Here is a 25,052-nt window from a genome sequence, read left to right as displayed (position 1 = left end):
TTGCCTCTTACTATATCTGTGATTGAGCAATCACCCAGTAGCTATAGCACAGACCTTGTCCCAATTCATCTTCTTTTCAGAGCTAAAGAACAGCCAGGTTTATCCAACACATTCTTGTGATTCAGCCCCTAAAACCTAACTTCTTTGGGCCATCTGAGCACACTTCATCCACATAACTTGAACTTAGAGCTCCAGAATTATGATCTAAAGTTCATGAGGCTAAATGAGCTCAGATGCTCCTATCAGGCCAAAGATACCGACTGTAGTGGAAAAATACTCAGAAAATTAAGTACATCTTCAGATTTCCCTGGTGTTATGGGTCCTTCATTCTCATTTCCTCCCTGCATTTTAGCTTCCTTCTGTTATCTCCTTGAATCAGTCAAAACCATCCTCAGACTTCCAAATCTTTTCTTTAAACCCAACGTGAATTCTTTTTTTTTCTGATCATTTATAAGTGATAGGATAATTGCTACAGACACGTAGTGAAAGACTAGAACTCTACCTTGAGAAATAAAAACATCAAACATAAGCTAATCATCACTTGAAGCGGTATTTGTCACGTTTTTCTTCTTTCATCCATTCTGAATCTATTTTGTCTAATACAAGTATAGCTCCTCCAGCTCCCGTTTGGTTTCCATTTGTGTGGAATACCTTCTTACATCCCTTCACTTTGAGCCTGTGTTTGTCTTGGAACCTGAACGAGTCTCTTGCAGGCAGCATACAGTTGGGTCTGATTTTTTTATCCATTCAGTCACTCTGTGCCTTTGGGTTGGATAATTTAATCCACTTCCATTTAAAATAATTATTGGTAGGAAGGAGTTACTATTGTCATTTTGTTAATTGTCTTCTGGCTGTCTCGCAGTTCCTTTGTTCCTTTCTTCCTCCTTGCTGTCTTCCTCTGTAAATTGATGATTTTGACCCAAAAGCGTCCTATTTTGAGTCGCTTCTCTTTGTCTTGTGCATATCTACTATACATTTTTGTTTTGTGGTTACTGAGGCTTACTTGAAATAGCTTATAGATGTAACAGTCTATTTTAAGCCAATAACCAAACTCCAATTGCATACAAAAATTCTACCCTTTTACTCCCCCCTCCACGTTTTATGTTTTTGATGTGCCACAACTTAAATCTTTTTATATTGTGCATCCATTAACAAATTATTGTAGGTATTGGTATTTTTCATGCTTTTGTCCTTTAACCTTTATACCAGAGTTAAGTGGTTAACACACTACCATATTAGAGCATTAGAGTATTCTGAATACGACTGAATACTTACGTTTACCAGTGTGTTACATATTTTCATGCTACTAGTTAGCATTCTTTCATTTCAGGTTGGAGAACTCCTTTCAGCATTTCCTGTAAGGCAGGTTGAGTGATGATGAACTCCCTCAGCTTTTCTTAGGGAGAACCTTCATTTCTGGGTAAAGTACAGTTCGCCTTTGAACAATGCTGGAGCTAGGGTTACCAACCCTCCTCTCAATCGAAAATCTGTGTGTAACTTATAGTTGGCCCTCTGTATACGTGTGCCCTCTGTATTCCCTGGCCCTCCATACTCATGGTTCCGCATCCTCAGATTCAACCAACTGCAGATCATGTAGTACTGTAGTATTTACTATTGAAAAAAAATCTGTAGATAAATAGACCCATGTAGTTCAAACCTGTGTTGTTCAAGGGTAAACTATAGTCTTGGCTGGTGGTTCTTTGCTTTCAACATTTTGAATATATCATTCCACTCTCACCTGGCTGCAACGTTTCTGTTGAGAAATCAGCTTATAGCCTCATGGGAGTTCCTTTGTATGAAATAATATTGTTTTTCTCTTACTGCTTTTAGTATTCTCTGTCTTTGATTTTAGATGTTTTATTATAATGTGTCTTGGAGAAGATAGCTTTGGACTGAAATTTTGGCATGACATATTAGCCTCCTGAAGTTGGACGCCCAAATCTCTCCCCAGGTTTGGAAAGTTCTCAGCCATTATTTCTTTAAATAAGCTTTTAACCCTTTCTCCCCTTCTCCTCTATGACACCAATGATGCATAGATTGCTTCTCTTAATGGTGTCCCATAAATCCTGTAGGCTTTCTTCATTTCTTTTCATTCTTTTTTCATTTTGCTCCTCTGACAGAATAATTTCAAATGATCTGTGTTTAAGCTCATTGATTCTTTCTCGTGCTTGGTCCAGTCTGATATTGAAGCTCTCTATCGAATTCTTCAGTTCAGTCACTATAGTGTTCAGTTCCAAAATTTGTTTGATTCTTTTTAAATGTTTTTTTAATTTTTTTGTTGAACTTCTTATTTTGTTCTTGTATTGTTTTCCTGATTTCTTTGAATTGTTTATTATCTGTTCTCTTGTAGCTCTCCAAGCATCCTTAAAATAATTATTTTGAGTTTCTTGTCATGTCATTTCTGTATCTCCATTTCTTTAGGTCAGTTACTGAAGGTCTGTTGTGTTCCTTTGGTGGAGTCATGTTTCCCTGAGTCTTCATGACCCCTGTAACTTTGTGTAGATGTTGGAAGATTTGAAGAAGCAGTCACCTCTTTCAGACTTTATGGACTGACTTTGTTAAGGAAAGATCTTCACCTGTGGGTGGGGCATAATAGAGCATGCTGTAACCCTTGGCCTAGGGGAGCAGGGCACTAAATGTGGGGGAGTGTGGTGGCTCCAGGCCCAGGGGGACATGGTGACTCATCCCCTGAGGCCACTAGTGTCCACACCATCTATAACTGTGTGGTGGTTGGTGAGCACTGTGAGTGATCCACAGAGAATGAAAAGGCTATTAGGATGAAACCAAAGCACGTCCTTCACGTGGTGCCTCAAAAGACTGAGGGAGCTGGTTGCTCACCCTTTCCCAGCAAAGCAAACTCTTTCTATCTGGGGAGTTCCCTCTTCAAATTGAGGAATGCCGGCTTAAGGGATGGAATGATGCAGGCAAAATGAACCCATTCTTCCTTCCCTTTTGTGTGGTTATTCTCAAGTTTTGTGTTCCACTGTGTTGCTCAAGTTTCTTAAGTGGACTACAGAGCTCTCCCAGAGCTGATTTTGTTTGTGGATAGCTGTCTCATTGTTGATCTTTGTGCTGGGGGCAGAGCTGGGGTCTCCTTCTCTGCCATCTTGGCTACCTCACTTCATTCTGAATCTAAAATCTGTAAAAATCCCTCTCATTCCAGTCTACAGTACACAAGATAGAATCCACCAGATAGCAGTGTTAACCGAAACTCTAAACACACTAGTTAATCTTTCTAATTAAGGAGACAAGTTTTAAGAAAGCCTTTATTTCCCACCCTTCCAAATTAAGTTGTACTGCTACCAATCTTAATATCATATTTCTTTTTCTGTGCTATCAACTGAATAATGAAAAGGAAATATGGGTAACAGAATAAGGCAGCGCCAGCAGCTAATAAATTAAGGAAGAAAATATAATCCTCCTCTAAATTATGTTTATCACAAAAGTGCACAGTTCCTCTTTGGCTTAAAGCACAGGAGGGCAACTGTTCTCTGTAGGCAATCAGATTACTGTTGATTTCAAGAATACCTGATATTAGCTGGAGATACAAAAGGCTTTCTTAGAGCAAAGGACTGCATATTAACTTATAGATTACCTTTTTTCCCCAAGGGTAAATTTTATATAGTCAGCGATAAACTTCCTTTTCTCAGGTTGCTATATTTAGGATTTTTTCTTTAAAAAAAAAAACCTTTCTAAATCATGCTTTTGGTTTTTGTCAAAAACTTTTACACAGCCTGGTAAAGCATGCCATTATGTCAGAAAAAGTCTCCAAAAATCAGCATTTTGTGTCATATTTCACATTTTTCAACTAAAAGAATGGTTTCTTGCAACCATCTCTTCTAAAACTAAAGGAAATTATCTATACGTCTCTGGTGATGCGGGAAGATGTGGCAAACTCACCCTGCTCTCAGCATGTGCGCGTGCCTGCAGGTACACCCTCCCACTCCCACACGCACAAACACCTGCAGGTACACCCTCCTACTCCCACACGCACAAACACCCACGAGTCTTGCAAGAGCCATGAATACTTTGCATTAGCTCCTTTTAATGGTGAGCTTATTTAATTAGCTTTTTAATAAAAACAATTAAAATCATATTTGCTCTTTCCCAAAAAACTGTTTTCTATTAACCACAGTATATAAAGTTTGCCTTTTCAAGTTCTTCCAGTAAGATTCTGACTTTTGATGCAAAAATAATGTCTTAGGCTTAAATATTTATTTTTTACCTTTGAGATTACAAACTCCCTCCCAAAGGAAGGAAAATCAGTTTTGTTCATATCATTTAAGAAATACCAAGTTACTCGTATTCCCCCACAGAAGTGTTTCATGGGCCATGGCTACTTAGGCTCTATATGTCAAAAACCTGCCTTGAGACCATATACCAGGCTTGTTTTTACAGACTGTGTGCATTACTAGATACAGATAGATATAGAAATCGGTGTAGAAATGTGTGTGTATGCGTGTGTGTGTGCGTGTGTGTGCGCGTGTGCATAATGTCACATATTTTCTAGCTCTGTTCATTCACTGATGGCCTAGAAGCAATGACCTTCCAGTAGCAAAGTGCATACCTAGCAACTAGATCTTGGTTTTTAAATACTATTCTCTACTAAAAAGAACCAGATACCATTGGAGAAAATTTTGATTCCAGGGGAGGGAAAGTACAAGGTGAGTCTGGAACATCCTATTGGATCATAAAAAATGGAAGTACACTAAGAATGATGGGGATATGTCAAAGGACACAGAAGCCAGCTTGACGGAGCGATCACTGGCCAATTCTGGGAAATAAATAATGATAGTAATGAGTTATAATCCACTGAATCAAATAAGACTTCATGAATCTATATTTAAATAAATAAAGAAGAGGAGAAAATTCTACCTTATAGTGGAGTGTCAAACAATAAAAGTAGAAAAAATGAGAAGGTAGAAAATCACCGTTGGTAACAACCTGGTAATAACTCAATACATTTAGTAATAATTGATTTTGTCAAGACTTGTCAATGGATATTAAAATAAGGGCATAAAAATTTGATGAAGAACAGAATATTTATATAATTTTCAATGTCTCCTCATAAAATATTTATTAACTACTTATTAGCTAACAACTACTTGATACTTGTTATTTAAATTTACATGTAGAAATCCAGCAGGTGCCATTTTATTGAAGTGCTAAAAGTTAACATCACCAGTGATAAGACAAGTCAACATAATGTACCCCAACACGATGCACTGAGAACTCAGAATCACTTCTCTGGTATTTATTCCTGTCTCTAAGAAATCATAACCTGAATCCAACCATGAGGAAACATCAGACAACCTCAAATTAAGGGACATTCTACAAAGTTATTGATTTAGACTTGGAAAAAACTGCTACAGAAAGATACTAAAGACTCATGACAACTAAATGTAATACATGATTCTAAACCAGATCTTGGACCTATAAAGGACATTATTGGGAAAACTGACAAAATTTCAATGGGGTCAAAGCATTTACTAGTAGAATTATATCTATGTTAATATTCTGATTTTGATGGTTGTTGTGTGGTTGTATAAGAGAGAACTCTTAATTTTTTAGGAAATATATATTAAAGGTTTAAAGGGTAATGGGACATTGTGTCTTCAACCAGCTCTCAAATAGTTCAGAAAATTAAGTAACATATATAGAGGAGATACATGTGTATGCATACATACACAGACATAGCAAGAAAGAGAGAGAAGCAAGTGTGGTTAACTATTAATTTGGGGGGAATCTCAGTGAAAGGTATATGAGAATTCTTGTTTTATTCTTGTAACTCTTCTATAAGTTTGAAATCATTTCTAAAGAAGTATTTTTTACAGGAAAAAGATTAGAGATTTTAATATACTGATACCTTCAGATGGTGCTCACTGAGCACCTATTTTTTGCCAAGCTCTGCAACACACTAGGAATATACAAAGAAACCAGACCTGACCTTGAGGCTAATGAGCAAATACATGCAATATGATGTGAAACACCTGAGACTAAGAGATGGAAGCCACCAGCAGGCAGAAATGGACTGCAAGGGCATTCTAGAAAGAAGCAGCACATGGAAGAACACTGAAGGGTAATAACACCCAAAATAGCTGGGAAATAAGACTTTCATGGAAGGAGGTGTGGATAACAAGGCTACTCTTAATCAGAAGAACTTGCAGTGGAAGATGCGATTTTTCCTTTTTCATTCACAGAGAGGTTCCAGGCAGCCTACACTACATTTGGTGCAATGAAAGAAGAGACTATCACTAATCTTGACGATCACACTCACTATTCATGAACATAAGTTACTACTAACACTGCTACCGAATTGGTCTACTAGACCCGCGCTGGGGTCCTAGCCTGGGCCGAGACCCCTTGTCTCAGCCAGGGAAGTTCTTCTTGCGATCGGATTTGTGCAGCCAATAACGAAACCGATGCTGAAACTGGAACAGCACAAGCTTGATTCAATGGGCAGAGAATGGAGAAGTGGGAACCTAGCTCGCAAATCAACTTCTCAACCCAACTTGGGCAGAGACACAAATATATAGGACGGTCAAGGTAAAAGTGAGGGAATTGGAAAGAGTGGAGGGAATACTCATGAGTCATCCAAGAACAAGGTGTGCTTTGGACCTGGAATGGATGCAACACTCCTTTTTAGTCCTTGTTTGGGCTTTTCCGGTTATTGTCATAGCAACTGTCACGGTCAAGTCACTGGGGGGTATGTCATTTAGCATATGCTAATGTATTACAATGAGCGTATAATGAGGCTCAACGTCCACTGCAATCTTCCTCCATCTTGGGCCTAGTTGGTTCTAACCAGTTCTTGTTTTTTTTCTCTTTGCAACTTCCTCCTGAAACTTAGGTAAGAGTAATTGGTTTCCATTCGAGGGAGGGGCAGGAGTATGATTCTGCGGCAAGACCCTTGGTAACAATACAAATACAAAATAATGCTTTTTAACACCCACAACATATTGGCTTTTAAAAACAATAGGCAAAAGATACAACTCCAATTCTTAACTTCTTTAAGAGCATAAAATGCATTAATATCCATCTGGATACCCTTCGATCAGAAAACGTACAAAGCCTGTATAAGTTGTCAGTAGGGAAATAAGAGAAAGTAAGGTAAGAGATTCCAATATCTTTCTATCTCTAAGTCAATAGATTTACCAGTCCAATTCAAGTCACAGTCTTGATTGCTTTTGCAAATGTAAGAAGTATGAGGTAACAGGCTAGTTTTCTGAGCCCAGGGTAACTACACAGTGAACATTATGTCACATCATATTTTGTTCTACTGAGTAATGGGAGAGAGTAAACCAAGAAGCTACAGTGGTATTTTACAATCTCCTTTAACATTTAAGCCATACTTGCTTTGCATTTCATTACTATCTCTGCTAACGGGATCAGCGATTGAATTCAGACTATTTTTCTGGCTGAAAAGCAACCTAAATTGAAATCTATTACCTTCTTTTGCAAATCTGCCTCCTCTTTGTGATGTGAGGTTCACTCACAGAACCCAGCGGGACTCTGCTTCAACTGTAGCCTCCCTAAGGAAGTGAAAATTCAATGAACGTATTAACCCTTCATTTCTTGAGTCCAAACTCATTTTTCCCCCATCCAGGGGTCTTACATTACATAAGAACCCAGATTTTGATTACCCCCCAGATAGAAAACCAAAATTGGACAGAAAGTAGTATATGGGTCTGAATACCTTAACAGTTAGGCACTAGAAGATAGGAAAAGAGAAACAAATCCATTTCTTTCCTTTCTCATTTCTCTCTCTCCTTTGAGATAATCCCCTGTGTATGAAGTGCCAGCACAAATACACACATATGAATATTCACAAATATATAATTTGAATGGACTCAAATGATGTTAACTTATATCTCAATCACACTCAATGAACAACATAATCCTGTCCTCAAATAATATAATATTCCTTAGAGTAGTTCACATTTTTCTTAATATTTGGCAAATACTCTTTGAACTTGGCTACCAGCCTAAAACTTCCTTGCAATCACAGAATCTGCCCCAGGGTTAAAAGCCAGCCACCCACGTTCGAAACATTTATGTCTGAACCTGCAATTTGCTGGCCACCTACAATCGCTCATTAAAATGTTGGAACCAATTTTGCTTTGCCAGCTTAATTATCTAAGCCAAGAAATCCATTTCCTACTATGAATTAATGACAGTGTTCTCTGTCAATGGAAAAATGAAGACCTCTGTGTTACCTCCTTCTCTAGGTTAGTTAATGCACCTGTCTACTTCCAGTGAAAAGTGAGATGAGAACACAAGGGGAGTCACACCCAGCAGGGTCCAGGTATATCCCTTACCCCAAGCCATGCTTTGGTAAGTGAAATAAATCATTTATTTCAGTGGCCTGAGGCATATCTTCTCCTTCAAGTTCTATGCCATTTTACTTTAATCTTATATATTGAATTTACTGCATTCTGAGTCTTTTTAATTCTCCTGATTAATGGAAACAGACTCCCAACTTACTAATTAAATATCACAGTCTTCTGGTGAAGGTCTTATTTGTTCTCAGGGAAATATATGTAATACATTGGGTACATGCTCGTCTTTTAACATGGTGGTCAGCAAACTTTTTCTGTAAGGGGTAAGATAGCAAATATCTTGGGTTTTGCAAGCCATTTTAGTCTCTGTCCCAAACATTCATCTTTGCCCCTGTAGCGCAAAAGCAGTCACAGACAATAGGTAAACAAATGGGCATGGTGGTGTGCCAATGAGACTATATCTACACAAATAGAAAGAAAGCTAGATTTGGTCCATGGGCTGTAGGTTGCCGACCTCAGCTTTAACATTTCTTGGCTTTGCTCTATAGTGAAACTTAGCCTTTATATAGAAAAACGACAACAAGAAAACAACAGAAACACAAGAACAGGGTTTCTAAAGGAATAGTCCATATATCATCTGCATCCAAATCTCCTAGCATGTTTGAAGAACATTTATTTTCCTGGATGCCAATCCCAATTTACTGAATCAGAAGCCCCAAGAGTGGGGCCCAGGAATCTACATGTTTACAAGCTTCCCAGTTAACTCTTAGAGCCCTAAATGTAAGGGCCACGACTTCAAAGTAAGATAGACTATAAAATTCTGCATCTACTGGGGGGTGATGGTGTGAGAATAACATAGAAAACTCTATTATCCAAACCTTAAACCCAAAAGAGAGATTCCCTCTCATCTCAAGGACCGTTTATTACCCCACAGATGGGTAACATTTTGCTGTTTGTTTAAGAAAAATTTAAAATACAACAAAAAGGAAATAAATGTTCCATATTCTATTCTCTGTTTCTCCTATATAAAAGCCATTTAATATCAGCTTTGGTTTTCTTATATGTAAATAACTGGATGTAAACCTTAATGGCTTAATACTTTACAATCCATTCTGCATACATCTCTGTTTAGGTACGTGAGAGCATCGCTCTTTTATTTTAGTTTGGTTTTGGTATCTCAAGAAAACTTTTATTTCAACTGGAATTGGCTATATAACATGTATAGACAGCTGCATAGAACTGTATTAATTCCCTTAACATGTTAGAGTTTGTACAGAAGTCCCTACCAGGGGTCACAAAGGACATTTCCTTTTTATCCTATCTCTTCCTTCAGTAATATATGCTCAACTGGGAATTTAATTATCTTCTTCTTCCAGAGTGAGAAAGTCATCTCACGTGAGCACAAGGGTACCCTCTGCACATCCGCTTGGATGTCACAGTCATATTTCACCTGAAATGTGTTGAATTCTCCCCACACAGTGACTGTAGAGCTGGAATTCACTGTTTGGGACCAACGGGGGAGTATGGCGTATAAGTCATTAGCTTACTTTTCTTAGCCTCTCTTGAGAATTTTAACTCAAGTGTGTAAATCCGGGTGAAAACAACACAATATGCAATTTCAATCCCTCCTTTTACATCCAGGCTATCCCAAGGTACCCAACAGTCCCCTGCATGGCAGAATCATGGCACCTAGTAGGTCATAGTCAAGCCCCCTTAAAGAGTTCTACCATCTGGTGGGAGGCCCATCAGGTCTGTCACTCATGAGCAGTGAAATGTCAGACAGGGAAATAGGGAAGAAGGAGGGAAGTGGAGTGGAAAGGAGACTCAGGACTCAGCCTGCCTTTAACTACAACATCTATAAGCACCTAATTAGTGATAAAATTCTCTCATTCTATAATTTAAGTTCACATAATCAACTATTTAAATCTGACAATAGGGCTTTACACAGAATAGGAAAATTGTTAACAAACATTGATAAAAATATGGTTCCAAATCCAAACTCCTGACCCAGACAACTTTTCATTCTGAATTCCTTTTTTTTTTTTTTTTTTTCTGGCCAAGACAATTTTCGCATTGAACAGCATTGATTTTTAAGAATGTATTATACACTTCAAAATAAAAATGAACGGTGATTTTCCATGTGGTATGTACTTTTCAGTTAACAATATTTTTGAAGATCTACCATGCACCAAGCACTGTGCACTGGGAAAATAAAGGCAAAAGAAAGAGGGAGTAGAAGGGGCTTGGTTCTCTGCCCTCCAGGGATTGGTTCACTTCTGCCATCTTTGTTTTCTTTCAATATATTTTTTTTCATCTTATTTACTTGTTAAGATTCAAAAGGCACAGAAAGCTATTCAATGAACAGTATCCCTCCCATTCTGTCTTCCAGCTAGTCACTTTCCTCCCTAGAGGCAACCAATATCATTAGCTCATATATAGCCTTTTAGAAAATGTTATACTACTCAAGCAATCAAGTATTATATACTCTATCTTTCCTTTACTTTAAATACAATAAATACGTCATTTATATGCTCCATATTGCACTTTGCTTTTTATACTTGATAAGACTTGGAGTTCATCCCATACTGGTACCTCCTGTTTATAGTTGTGTCGTATTCCACTGTGTGGATCTACCACAATTTATTTAACAAGTGCCTCTGATGGACAGTTACGTTGCTTTCAATCTTTTATTATTACAAACTATTGACATGTATTCTATCATTCACATACACCCACACATTCTTTTTTTTTTTTTTTTCACACACACATTCTGACACATAAAGCCATCCTTAATGGGGTTACTTGGCATAGTTTAGTCCTTGCATATGCAGGCGCTCTCCAACCCATGAGCAGCAACAATGGGCTGACCCTGACCCCTCCATATGGGTGAAGCCTCCACCACCCCTAAACAGAGATGTCAAAAAGAATGCCATTCAGATACTGGTGTGCTATGTATCCTGGAAAGTTTCCTTGTGAGAAAGAAAAAGTGAAGAAATCTAGTAGAGATGCTGGAAATCTGCAAAAAATCATCTTCTTTTCGTGAAGTCTGCAACTACAGCAACTTCTCAACAACTACAGCAAACTGCATCAGGCCCCAGTGCAGCCAGAAGCTGACCAGATCAGCTGCAGGGTTAAGGGCTTGCAAACTGTAACCCTTGTGTCACAGATGGAGTTCAGGCGCCAGGTGTCATAAACCTGTAAGAATTTCTTGGTCAAAGGCCCTTCTGGCATGATTTTTTAAAATTCTGTTAAATGCTCAGTTTTTCTTTATCCGTCCACGCAGCTGCAAACTCTACTCGCTTGCATGCCCCTACGAGAAGGCAAACTGGAGTGTTTCCTTTTAAACCTTTTAAATCAAACACCTTCTATAGGTACTCTGGCATCTCTTCTAAGTCTTTAAAATCGGAAGGGGGCAGAGAGAGGACCACCCACCCACAGCTTGGTTTATTCGTGCAGCATAATCCTCACTGCAAGCTTTAAAATGCAGCCCTTGCTCACATACGCCTCTTACAGGTACTCTTCCTGGCCCCTTGGTGGCCGGGACTTCATTATAAATGCAAAACTTGTCATTAGTGTAAACGACCAGAGTTCTATCCTTATTACCCCATCATTTAACTTGGTCATGGCAATTTATTGAGAGCCCACAACATGGAAGGTGCTATAAAATTTATGAACTTTTGAAATGATTGAAAGTACATCATGTAAATGAATCCAATGTATTTCTGGAAAAGCTGGAAAGACTTTACAGACATGAAAATGAATCAGTTATATTTTATATAAATTGCGAAGGGAGGGGTGTGAACTCACAAAACGTAGGAGTATTCATTTATAACATATTAAATTAGTCCACAGACTGTAATAAAAGCTTTAAAAATCACCTGACAAAGAACAGTCCTTTCAGTACCCTGGTCTGGAGCACATTTCTTTATGCTGTCTCAAAAGTGGTACAGATAGCAGAACTATAACAGCCTAAATGGTGAAGAGCATGTTCTATTTTGTAATGGTCAAGTTTCTTGCCAATTAAAATTTCTTCCATTAAACGAGCTATTAATGGCAGTGGCTTATATTAGGGTGGGGTCAAAGTGGCCTAGTTTATGGAAACCAGGAACTAAATTTAAAAGAAAAAGGTTTTGGGAGATGATGTCACCCAGCAGTTCCCCCCCTTTTTCTCAAACCAAAGCTTACTGAGGGCAACAGCAGCTAAATGCTTTGTAAAATGTTCTGAAGTATTCTGTGTACTCATTTAAAATATAAGAATAATTGCAGTGCAATTAAATATAAGAATATCCTACAACACACAAAAATATTTATAAGAATACAATTTTCTTCAAAAGGTGCCATTGAATTGTTGATCTCTATGATCTGGTAATTCCACACTAGGGGGATATGCCGAGAGTAAATTTCTCCTTTCCATTCATCAATAAAAAGCAATCTGTGCAAAGATGTCTACAGCAATGTGTAGTAAACAAGCTCCAAGAAGACCCCATCAATGACCCCCATCTCCTGGCATTCGCACCCATGTGCAGTCCCCTCCCACACTGTACCAGGGTTGGTCTGTGTGATCAACAGAGTATGATAGAAGTAAAGGTATATAACGTTCAAGACTAGGTTATAAAAAAAACCTTGGCTTCCATTTGGTCAGCATCTCTTTCTCTCTTTCCCTTTCTCTCTCCTTCTCTCTCTCTCTCCCTCTCATCACTCACTTGGGGAAGTTAGTAGCCATATCTTGGGCAGCCCTGTGAAGAGATCCAAGTGGCCAGAAACGGAAGTGTCCTTACAGCTGCCAAGTGAGTGAAGGTGGAAGCAGAATCTCCAGCCCCAGTGAAACCCTCAGATGAGACCGCAGCCCCAGCCAACAGCTAGACTGCAACCTCACGAGAGACCTCAGGAAGGACCAAGCCATTCCTGGGTTCATAACCCACAGAAGCTGCATGAGGTAATAAATGGTTATTGTTGCAAGCCACTAAGTTTGCGAGTAATTTGTTACATAGCAATAGATACCCAAACGTGGCGCCATCAAGTTAGTGTAATTGTAAGTAACTGAGCTACCTAAACTGGGAAACTGCTAAGCCAATTATGCTAGTATTAGCTTGATGAATTCCTAGATAATTAAAATAAACATTACAAGCATTTTTTTGTCTATAAAATAACTTTTAAAAAACTAAAGCACAGATATATACACTAATTAAACTATGTAGAAAGTACGTATGTATGCATTTTCTCAAAGATCATTGAGAATTTGGAATGAAGTAAACAGCTACTTTTAATCATTTCTTGGGTTACTTTATAATATACAGAACTATACAAAATAAGAAAGCTGAGTATGAAAATTGTAAGTGCACTATTTAATAGGAATGGTGAGTGATAAAGATGTAAAGATCATAGTACTGTGACTTAATATCACAGAACAAGGGAACTGATTTCCTTCTGTGAATAACTGCTGTAGATTTGTGGAGATTTTTAACCATGTCTGCAAATTCTCCAGTACATCTTGCACGAGGAGGTGAGTCTATTTCACCTCCGCTTGAATTGGGCTGATGTTAGTGGCTTGTTGTTACCAATAGAAGGTGCTGGAAGTTTAGACATGTGGTTCCCCAGGCTACATCAGACAAGGTCATTCAGCTTCTGCCTTGTTCACTTGGGATACCACTCTGAGGGAAGCCACTGTCATGTAAGAAGTCTGACTACTTACATGTTGGGAAAGCCACACATAGGCATCAACTCCTTGCCATGTGAGGGAGCCATCCAGGATGCCTCACTGAATCTTCAGATGATTGCAGACCCAGCGCCAGTGACTCCCAAATGAGAACTGCCAAGCTAAGCCCTTCCCAAATGCCTGAACCACCAAATCGTGAGCAAAATCAGATATTGTTTTATATCACTAAGTTTTAGGAAATGTGGGAAAGCAGTAGTACCCAGAACAAGATGATTGTAAATTTGGTGCCAATTCTCACCAATCCCCATATGCATACTATTTGCTATGTGACATAAAGAAGTAGAGTCTCTTTCCCCACTTTTGAACCTGGGCTTGACTTGTGGCTTGTTTTAGCCAACAGAATATGGCAGAAGTAATGGTGTACTGGTTTCAAGCCTAGGCCTCAAATGGCCTTCTGCCCTTCCACACTCTCAACACCCTGCTACTGCTAAAAGAACCAGAAGATAAAAATCCTTGTAGAGGTGAACCCAGTGGGCCTAGGTGCTCCCAGGCCAACCAGCTCCCAGCTGACCCACCAGCTGACCACAAACACATGAGTGAACCTTCCATGCCAGACCACAAAAACTGCCCAGCATTCAAAAATGTATCTTTTTGTATGTCAGTGAGTTTTTTGTAGTTGTTTGTTACACAGCATCATGGCAATAGATAACTGATACAACAATTGCAGAAAAGAAATGTCTTTGATAAACCGATATACCCTTTACACAATGTGAAAATGCCAGCTTGCAAAAGTTCAGTACTGCTATATTACATGTCAAAATTTCTTTCATGACTTAATGCAGACTAATTAGTATACAACACTCCCAACTTTGTTTTAAGAATTATTCTGCAGCTTAACGTAACATGTAAGTCATGATGTATATGAAGGAGTACTGGTTTAAAAGAAGTAGTTTAACCCCAGAGTAAGGATCACTTGCAAAGAAGTGCTGGGAATAACAATTTGGTGAGTTTGGGGGTTTTTTTAATTGCTTTTCCTCTCTGGTGACACCTCCTATTGTAGTTTTTAGAATTGAGAGAGAAGAGTTGAACTCACCTCCAAAAAGGCCAACGTCACAATTATCCTGGTACTTATTTTGACCCCACATTGCTTAGCAGATGGGCAGTAAGGTTCAGACATAACCAAATAGCAGGGTTGATTTTACCCACACAATTTTCCTAATAATAGCCATGCGGTAATTATGTGCGTGGCAACCATGTACCAAACTACTATGGTGATCTATTTAAGTAATAGAAATGGAAATCTCTACATACAACACTTATTACTCAAAGGAAAAGACAAACTTAAACACTATTTACATCAATTCAGATAATGCACTACTACTAAAGCCAATAGCAAACCACATAATGAAATGTCCAAGACATTTTTTGAACCATATTTATGGCCTTTATTCTAATCCTGATCCATGGCAGCTTACCAAAAATTTCCAAAAGCAGCTATAATTCTAAGCAGACTAAAAATACATTGCTCTTCAGTCCACCTTCCTTCTAACCTTTTAACCTAAAGACAGTCAGCCATAATGTTCAATAGTATGGTTAAAGTTCAAAAATTTTAATGTTCAGCTTACTTCTGGCTACTGACTTTTCTCTTCAAGCTACTAATTTAACTCAACTTCATCCTAAAATTGACTCCGGCAATACATTAAAAAATGGGGTAAAAACACAAATTCTGCTGCCTGCTCCCTGTTCTCCAGCAGAAAACATTCCTTCCCACTCAAACTGATATCAAATTTTCTGTTCATAACATTGTGGTGGACACCAATTGACATACACCAGCAAAGCTGGGCTGAGGATGGACATATACACACACTGGGCTGAACAATATAAGATTTAAATAAAAGGTCAAGATAACCGTTGGAAAGATGCCACAGGGCAGAATGTGAATTTGAAAATAAAATGCAGGATTGGACAAGGTAACATTTCTGGGCTCTTCTAATCCTGAGACTCACTAATGAGTATCCCCACAAATACGAAAAAAGTTTGGAAGCAAGAGAAACTTATTTCAGGCTGAGATATTCAAGGAAAGAAAGACCTTCTAGAAACAATGCTGCCACAGTGGCCATCAGCATGCCTAGCTCTTCACTTTCAATTTCTAAACACTATTTCCCAAATCCATTCTGCTTGGGATATAGAGAGCTACAAGAGGCTATCACTATCACCCTAACAATAAGAAAAAAGAGAAACAAACACTCCATGAAGTCATCATTTTTGGAATCCATTAGCATGTTGACGTCAGATCAGGAAACTTGCACAAGCCTCTTAGATAGCATCATCCACCAGAGGGCAGACAGCAGAAGCAAGAAGAACTACAATCCCACAGCCTGTGGAACAAACACCACATTCACAGAAAGATAGACAAGATGAAAAGGCAGACGGCTATGTCCCAGATGAATGAAAAAAATAAAACCCCAGGAAAAAAACTAAATGAAGTGGAGACAGGCAACCTTCCAGGAAAAGAATTCAGAATAATGATAGTGAAGATGATCCCGGACCTCGGAAAAAAAAAGGAGGCAAAGATTGAGAAGATGCAAGAAATGTTTAACAAAGACCTAGAAGAATTAAAGAACAAACTAACAGAGATAAACAATACAATAACTGAAATGAAATATACACTAGAAGGAATCAATAGCAGAATAACTAAGTCAGAAGAACAGATAAGGGACCTGGAAGACAGAATGGTAGTATTCACTGCTGTGGAACAGAATAAAGAAAAAAGCATGAAAAGAAACGAAGACAGCCTAACAGACCTCTGGGACAACATTCAAAACAACAACATGTGCATTATAGGCGTCCCAGAAAGAGAAGAGAGAGAGAAAGGACCAGAGAAAATATCTGAAGAGATTATAGTCAAAAACTTCCCTAACATGGGAAAGGAAATAGCCAACCAAGTCCAGGAAGCACAGGGAGTCCCACAGAGGATTATCCCAAGGAGAAACACACCGACAAACATAGTAATCAAATTGGCAAAAATTAAAGACAAAGAAAAATTATTGAAAGCAGCAAGGAAAAAATGACAAATAACATACAAGGGAACTCCCATAAGGTTAACAGCTGATTTCTCAGCAGAAACTCTACAATCCAGAAGGGAGTGGAATGATATATAGTTAAAATGATGAAAGAGAAGAACCTACATCCAAGATTACTCTACCTAGCAAGCATGGCATTCAGATTTGATGGAGAAACCAAATGCGTTACAGAGAAGCAAAAGCTAAGGGAATTCAGCACCACCAAACAAGCTCTACAACAAATGCTACAGGAACTTCTCTAAGTGGGAAACACAAGAGAAGAAAAGGATCTCTAAAAACAAACACAAAACAATTAAGAAAATGGTCACAGGAACATACATATCGATAATTACCTTAAATGTGAATGGATTAAGTGCTCCAACCAAAAAGACACAGGCTTGCTGAATGGATACAAAAGCAACACCCATATATATGCTGTCTACAAGAGACCCACTTCAGACCTAGGGATACATACAGACTGAAAGTGAGGGGATAGTAAAAGATATTCCATACAAATGGAAATCAAAAGAAAGCTGGAGTAGCAATACTCATCATATCAGATAAAATAGACTTTAAAATAAAGAATGTTAAAAGAGACAAGGAAGGACACTACATAATGATCAGGGGATCAATCCAAGAAGAAAATATAACAATTATAAATATATATATGCACCCAACATAGGAGCACCTCAATACATAAGGCAACTGCTAACATCTATAAAAAAGGAAATCGACAGTAACACAATAATAGTAGGGAACTTTAACACCTCACTTACACCAATGGACAGATCATCCAAAATGAAAATAAATAAGGAAACAGAAGCTATAAATGACACAATAGACCAGATAGATTTAATTGATATTTATAGTACATTCTATCCAAAAACAGCACATTACACCTTCTTAGCAAGTGCGCACGGATCATTCTCCAGGATAGATTACATCTTGGGTCACAAATCAAGCCTCAGTAAATTTAAGAAAAATGAAATCATATCAAGCATCTTTTCTGAGCACAATGCTATGAGATTAGAAATGAATTACAGGGGAAAAAAACGTAAAAAACACAAACACATGGAGGCTAAACAATACGTTACTAAATAACCAAGAGATCACTGAAGAAATCAAAGAGGAAATCAAAAACTACAGAGACAAATGACAATGAAAACACGATGATCCAAAACCCATGGCGTGCAGCAAAAAACAGTTCAAAGAGGGAAATTTATAGCTATACAAGCCTACCTCAAGAAACAAGAAACACCTCAAATAAACAATCTAATGTTACACCTAAAAGAACTAGAGAAAGAAGAACAAACAAAATCCAAAGTTAGCAGAAGGAAAGAAATCACAAAGATCAGAGCAGAAGTGAATGAAATAGAAACAAAGAAAACAATAGCAAAAATCAAAAAACTAAAAGCTGATTCTTTGAGAAGATAAACAAAATTGGTAACCCATTAGACACACTCATCAAGAAAAAGAGGGAGAGGACTCAAATCAATAAAATTAGAAACGAAAAAGAAAAGTTACAACAGACACTGCAGAAATACAAAGGATCCTAAGAGACTACTACAAGCAACTCTATGCCAATAAAGTGGACAACCTGGAAGAAATGGACAAATTCTTAAAAAGGTATAACCTTCCAAGACTGAACCAGGAAGGAATAGAAAATATCAACAGACCAATCACAAGTCATGAAATTGAAACTGTGATTAAAAATCTTCCAACAAACAAAAGTCCAAGACCATATGGCGTCACAGGTGAATTCTATCAAACATTTAGAGAAGAGCTAACACTCATCCTTCACAAACTCTTCCAAAAATTTGTGGAGGAAGGAATACTCCCAAACTCATTCTATGAGGCCACCATAATAACCCTGATACCAAACCCAGACAAAGATATTACAAAAAAATAAACTTACAGACCAATATCACTGACGAATATAGATGTAAAAATCCTCAACAAAATACTAGCAAACAGGATCCAACAACACATAAAAAGGATCATACTCCATTATCAAGTGGGATTTATCCCAGGGATGCAAGGATGCTTCAATATATGCAAATCAAACAATGTGATACACCATATTAACAAATTGAAGAATAAAAACCATATGATCATCTCAATAGATGCAGAAAAAGGGTTTGACAAAATTCAACACCCATTTATGGTAGAAACACTCCAGAAAGTGGGCATAGAGGAAACTTACCTCAACATAATAAAGGCCATATACGAGAAACCCACAGCAAACATCATTCTCAATGGTGAAAAACTGAAAGCATTTCCTCTAAGATCAGGAACAAGACAAGAATGTCCACTCTCACCACTATGATTCAACATAGTTTTGGAAGTCCTGGCCAGGGCAATCAGAGAAGAAAAAGAAATAAAAGGAATACAAATTGGAAAAGAAGAAGTAAAACTGTCACTGTTTGCAGATGACATGATACTATACATAGAGAATCCTAAAGATGCCACCAGAAAACCACTAGAACTAGTCAATGAATTTGGTAAAGTTTCAGGATACAAAATTAATGCATAGAAATCTCTTGCTTTCTTATACACTAATGATGAAAAATCTGAAAGAGACATTAAGGAAACACTCCCAATTACCATTGCAACAAAAAGAATAAAATACCTAGGAATAATCCTACCTAGGGAGACAAAAGACCTGTATGCAGAAAACTATAAGACACTGATGAAAGAAATTAAAGATGATACCAACAGAGGGAGAGGTATACCATGTTCTTGGATTGGAAGAATCAATATTCTGGAAATGACTATACTACCCAAAGCAATCTACAGATTCAATGCAAACTCTATCAAATTACCAATGGCATTTTTTACGGAACTAGAACAAAAAATCTTAAAATTTGTATGCAGACAAAAAAGACCCAGAATAGCCAAAGCAGTCTTGAGGGAAATAAACAGAGCTGGAAGAATCAGATTCCCTGACTTCAAACTATACTACAAAGCTACAGTAATCAAGACAATATGGAATTGGCACAAAAACAGAAACATAGATCAATGGAACAAGATAGAAAGCCCAGAGATAAACCCATGCACCTATGGTCAACTAATCTACGACAAAGGAGCCAACAATATACAATGGAGAAAAGACAGCCTCTTCAATAAGTGGTGCTGGGAAAACTGGACAGCTACATGTAAAAGAATGAAATTAGAACACTCTCTAACACCATACACAAAAATAAACTCAAAATGGATTAAAGACCTAAATGTAAGGCCAGAGACTCTAAAACTCTTAGAGGAAAACATAGGCAAAACACTCTATGACATAAATCACAGCAAGATCTTTTTTGATCCACCTCCTAGAGTAATGGAAATAAAAACAAAAATAAACAAATGGGACCTAATGAAACTTCAAAGCTTTTGCGCAGCAAAGGAAACCATAAACAAGATGAAAAGACAACCCTCAGAATGGGAGAAAATATTTGTAAATGAATCAACGGACAAAGGATTAATCTCTAAAATATATAAACAGCTCCTGCAGCTCAATATTAAGAAAACAAACAACTCAATCCAAAAATGGGCAGAAGACCTAAATAGACATTTCTCCAAAGAAGACATACAGATGGCCAAGAAGCACATGAAAAGCTAATCAACATCACTAATTATTAGAGAAATGCAAATCAAAACTACAATGAGGTATCACCTCACACCAGTTAGAATGGGCATCATCAGAAAATCTACAAACAACGAATGCTGGAGGGGGTGTGGAGAAAAGGAACCCTCTTGCACTGCTGGTGGGAATGTAAACTGATACAGCCACTATGGAGAACAGTATCGAGGTTCCTTAAAAAACTAAAAATAGAATTACCATATGATCCAGCAATCCCACTACTGGGCATATACCCAGAGAAAACCATAATTCAAAAAGACACATGTACCCCAATGTTCACTGCAGCACTGTTTATAATAGCCAGGTCATGGAAGCAACCTAAATGCCCATCAACAGACGAATAGATAAAGAAGATGTCGTACACATACAATGGAATATTATTCATCCATAAAAAGGAACGAAATTGGGTCATTTGTTGAGACGTGGATGGACCTAGAGACTGTGATACAGAGTGAAGTAAATCAGAAAGAGAAAAACAAATATCATATATTAACACACATATGTGGAACCTAGAAAAATGGTACAGATGAACCGGTTTGCAGGGCAGAAATTGAGACACAGATGTAGAGAACAAACGTATGGACACTAAGGGGGAAAGCGGCAGGGGGAGGGGGTGGTGTGATGAATTCAGCGATTGGGATTGACATGTATACACTGATGTGTATAAAATGGATGACTAATAAGAACCTGCTGTATAAAAAAAAAAAGAAAAAAAAGAATGTTGAGGTCAAAGGCAGCTAGGTGAACTGCACCCCAAAGGGTGGCCAGTGCCTTTGTGGGGAAAAAGGACACATCAGCTATCTTACCTTTGATAAAGCCTGAGAAAAAGAGGTGGCAGCCAGAAAAGCAGGTGAGAAGCAAACAGTTGAGATTTTAACAAATTCTGTGTAGGTTAGTGTGATAGTTTAGGGATCCCTGGATCCCTACAGGGGATAACTCTGTTTCCACAGACCTCCACTGAATGCCCATGAGCAACTCTGGGGACAGAGCCAAGACCTGACGAGCTCCCTCAGTGCTCAGAGCTGCTGAGGTTTGAGGTGGGGAGCAGGGGGAGCTGGGGAAGCCCACGCATGCTTTGGACCCGATTTGAATACAAGGTGGTGAGCAGCTGCAAATGAGGGACAGTGTCTCAGCCAGCCTGTGCTGCTATAACAGAATACCAGAGATGGGGTGGCTTAAGTAAGCGACATTTATTTCTCACACTTCTGGAGACTGGAAAGTCCAAGATCAAGGTGCTTACCGGTGCAGTTCATGGTGAGGGTCTGATTCCTGGTCTCTGTCTCGCTGTGATCTCATAGGGTGGAGAGAGAAAACGGTCTGATGCCTCTTCCTCTTCTAAGGACAGAAGGACCCTAACCCCATCATGGAGGCTCCACCCTCATGACCTCATCTAACACTAACTGCTTCCTAAAGGGCCCACCTCAATACCATCATAGTGGAGTTGGGGCTTCAACATATGGATCTGGGGGTTGGGGGAGACACACAACCATTCCATCTGTAACAGACAAGCACAAAACCTGCCTCTGTCCCGACCCGTCTCTAACGGCAAGCGAAAGCCATCTGCTGCTGTGCAGGGGCAAGAAACCGCCCACGTTGCATACCTGACCTGGCTTTGAGGGGAGGCAAAAGCAGCATGCCACCGGGGAAGGGGCAGGAAACCCTCCCACCCACCGAACTGCCATCCCAGGTAAGGAGAGCTGCCTTGGGGGAGGGGTGGAAAGCCCCTCCCCTCACTAGGACGGGGCAAAAGCCATTTCCCCTTGGGGATCCTGCACTGGTACAAAACAGAAAAGAAAGAAAAGGCAGGACAACACTGGCCTGTGAGGGTGGAAGACTAGGGCGCCTGTTGCTCTTGCTGTCCCCAAAGCCAGAGCACATGCGTGAGAGGGTAAGAAGACTTAGTGTCCGGAAGGAGACCCTGCTCGTTCTCAGACACTTGGTTCCCTCGAGGCCTGCCTGAAACACCCTTTCTGTGAGTTGACACTCAGGATTCAAGCATGAATGCTCCTTACACCAATCTCCCTAGAACACCCATAGAAACTCCAGCCCTCTCGAGAACAAGGGTGCCCGATCTCTGGAATTTCTCGCCCCTGGTACTAATGGCTCTGACCCCATACCAGCCCAGCCCTGCCTGCCTTCCAGGCTTCCCACCAGCTCCTGCTGTTCACCACTCACAAGTAAGTATTCATCTACCAGGGCCTGTAGCGTGGTGCTATGAATCCCAGGAGCGTCTTATCTCTCCTTGCTGGTTGGTTTCTTCTCAGCCAGAAGGAGAGTTCAGAGGGCCTATTCACATTCCTGTCTCACATCTTTAAAAGCACAGTATTGATATCCGTAGCCAGTATCTTCTCCTTATGTAACAATCCTCCAGAGTGACCCTGTAATCTCTTTCAGACATACAACACAGGTCACATCGCGGCTACAGGCCACCTTATCACTATTTCTCAATATGAAAATATGGCCTTCCCCTCTGGTTTCTTTTTGCCCAACCCACCCAAACACTCAAGCTAAATAAATCTACAGCTACCTCTATAAATGTCCCATATAGTATCTTACCCTGAGTTCCCCTTGGCACAATTCATCTTGCTGGTCCAGCCCCCTGTCTTCCCACTCCTGACCTGCTTACCTCTAAAAAAGAGAAGGAAGCCAGTATCTACTGTACAGGTACTAAGCAACAGGTGCTTTCATACACATTCAATTCTTGTAAGTTCATTATTATCCCCATTTCACCTCAAAGAAACAAAGGCCTGAGTAACTTGTAAATGACCACAAGGCTGGGAAATTGAGACCTAGGATAGAAACCACTAACCCCATAGCCCATACCTTTCCCTCTATTCCTTGATGGCACATTTGAAGGCCCAAGGATGGAAGGACAATGAGGAAAAAGTAGCATCTCTCCATCCCAATCAGACCATGCAGCAGAGGCTTCATCAGACATTTCTTCCAGCCACCTGCCCAAATCACCTGCATCCACATATTAGCCAAAAGGTTAATGCTTCCCACTCTGGGCAGGTGATGGAGGTACTGACCAGACCCACAAGAGATGAACTTTCCAGCCTTAGCCAAAGTAACTCTTTCACATTTTGGAAAACTTTCAATTGCTCCTCTCTTTTCCACCATCAAAACTCTAATACTGCCCGGCTTTCAATATGTAGAGATTAACAAAGAAAAAAGGAAATGAATTAGAAATATTAGGAAAGTAAATTCTTTTCTCTTTTAATTTCACAAATAAGCTTGGATAGCAGTAACTTTTAAAATCATACAATCACAGGGTAAAGGCCTAAAGATTAGCCTGGTTAAAAGAGCAGACCTTAGATGGAGAAAAAGCTTTCAACAAAATTCAACACCCATTTATGATAAAAACCCTCCAGAAAGTAGGCACAGAGGGAACTTACCTCAACATAATAAAGATCATATATGACAAACCCACAGCCAACATCATTCTCAATGGTGAAAAACTGATAGCATTTCCTCTAAGATCAGGAACAAACCAAGGATGTCCACTCTCACCACTATTATTCAACATAGTTTTGAAAGTTTTAGCCACAACAAGTAGAGAAGAAAAGAAATAAAAGGAATCCAAATCAGAAAAGAAGTAAAACTGTCACTGTTTGCAGATGACATGATACTATACATAGAGAATCCTAAAGATGATACCAGAAAACTACTAGAGCTAATCAATGAATCTGGTAACGTAGCAGGATACAAAATTAATGCACAGAAATCTCTTGCATTCCTATACACTAATGATGAAAAATCTGAAAGAGAAATTAAGAAAACACTCCCAATTACCATTGCAACAAAAAGAATAAAATACCTAGGAATAAACCTACCTAAGGAGACAAAAGACCTGTATGCAGAAAACTATAAGACACTGATGAAAGAAATTAAAGATGATACCAACAGATGGAGAGATATACCATGTTCTTGAATTGGAAAAATCAACACTGTGAAAAAGACTATACTACCCAAAGCAATCTACAGATTCAGTGCAATCTCTATCAAACTACCACTGGCATTTTTCACAGAGCTAAAACAAAAAATTTCACAACTTGTATGGAAACACAAAAGACCCCGAATAGCCAAAGCAATCTTGAGAAAGAAAAACAGAGCTGGAGAAATCAGGCTCCCTGACTTCAGAATATACTACAAAGCTACCATAATCAAGACAGTATGGTACTGGAACAAAAACAGAAATATAGCTCAATGGAACAGGATAGAAAGCCCAGAGGTAAACCCATGCACATATAGTCACCTTATCTTTGATAAAGGAGGCAAGAACATACAATGGAGAATAGACAGCCTCTTCAATAAGTGGTGCTGGGAAAACTGGACAGCTACATGTAAAGGAATGAAAGTAGAACACTCCCTAACATCATACACAAAAATAAACTCAAAATGGATTGAAGACCTAAATGTAAGGC

At 38.9% G+C, this 25,052-nt stretch overlaps 1 protein-coding gene across 2 annotated transcripts in view; it reads right to left on the bottom strand.

The window, feature by feature from the left end:
* The window catches only part of UST (uronyl 2-sulfotransferase), a 284,549-nt gene that overhangs the window by 211,295 nt on the left and 48,202 nt on the right, over positions 1-25,052 (bottom strand). The window lies entirely within an intron of this gene.

This window comes from Kogia breviceps, chromosome 13, assembly GCF_026419965.1.
Source record: "Kogia breviceps isolate mKogBre1 chromosome 13, mKogBre1 haplotype 1, whole genome shotgun sequence".
In the NCBI taxonomy this organism is placed as follows: Eukaryota; Metazoa; Chordata; class Mammalia; order Artiodactyla; family Physeteridae; genus Kogia; species Kogia breviceps.
The sequence above is the reverse complement of the archived record's forward strand: the minus strand, read 5'-3'. Positions and strand labels throughout refer to the sequence as shown.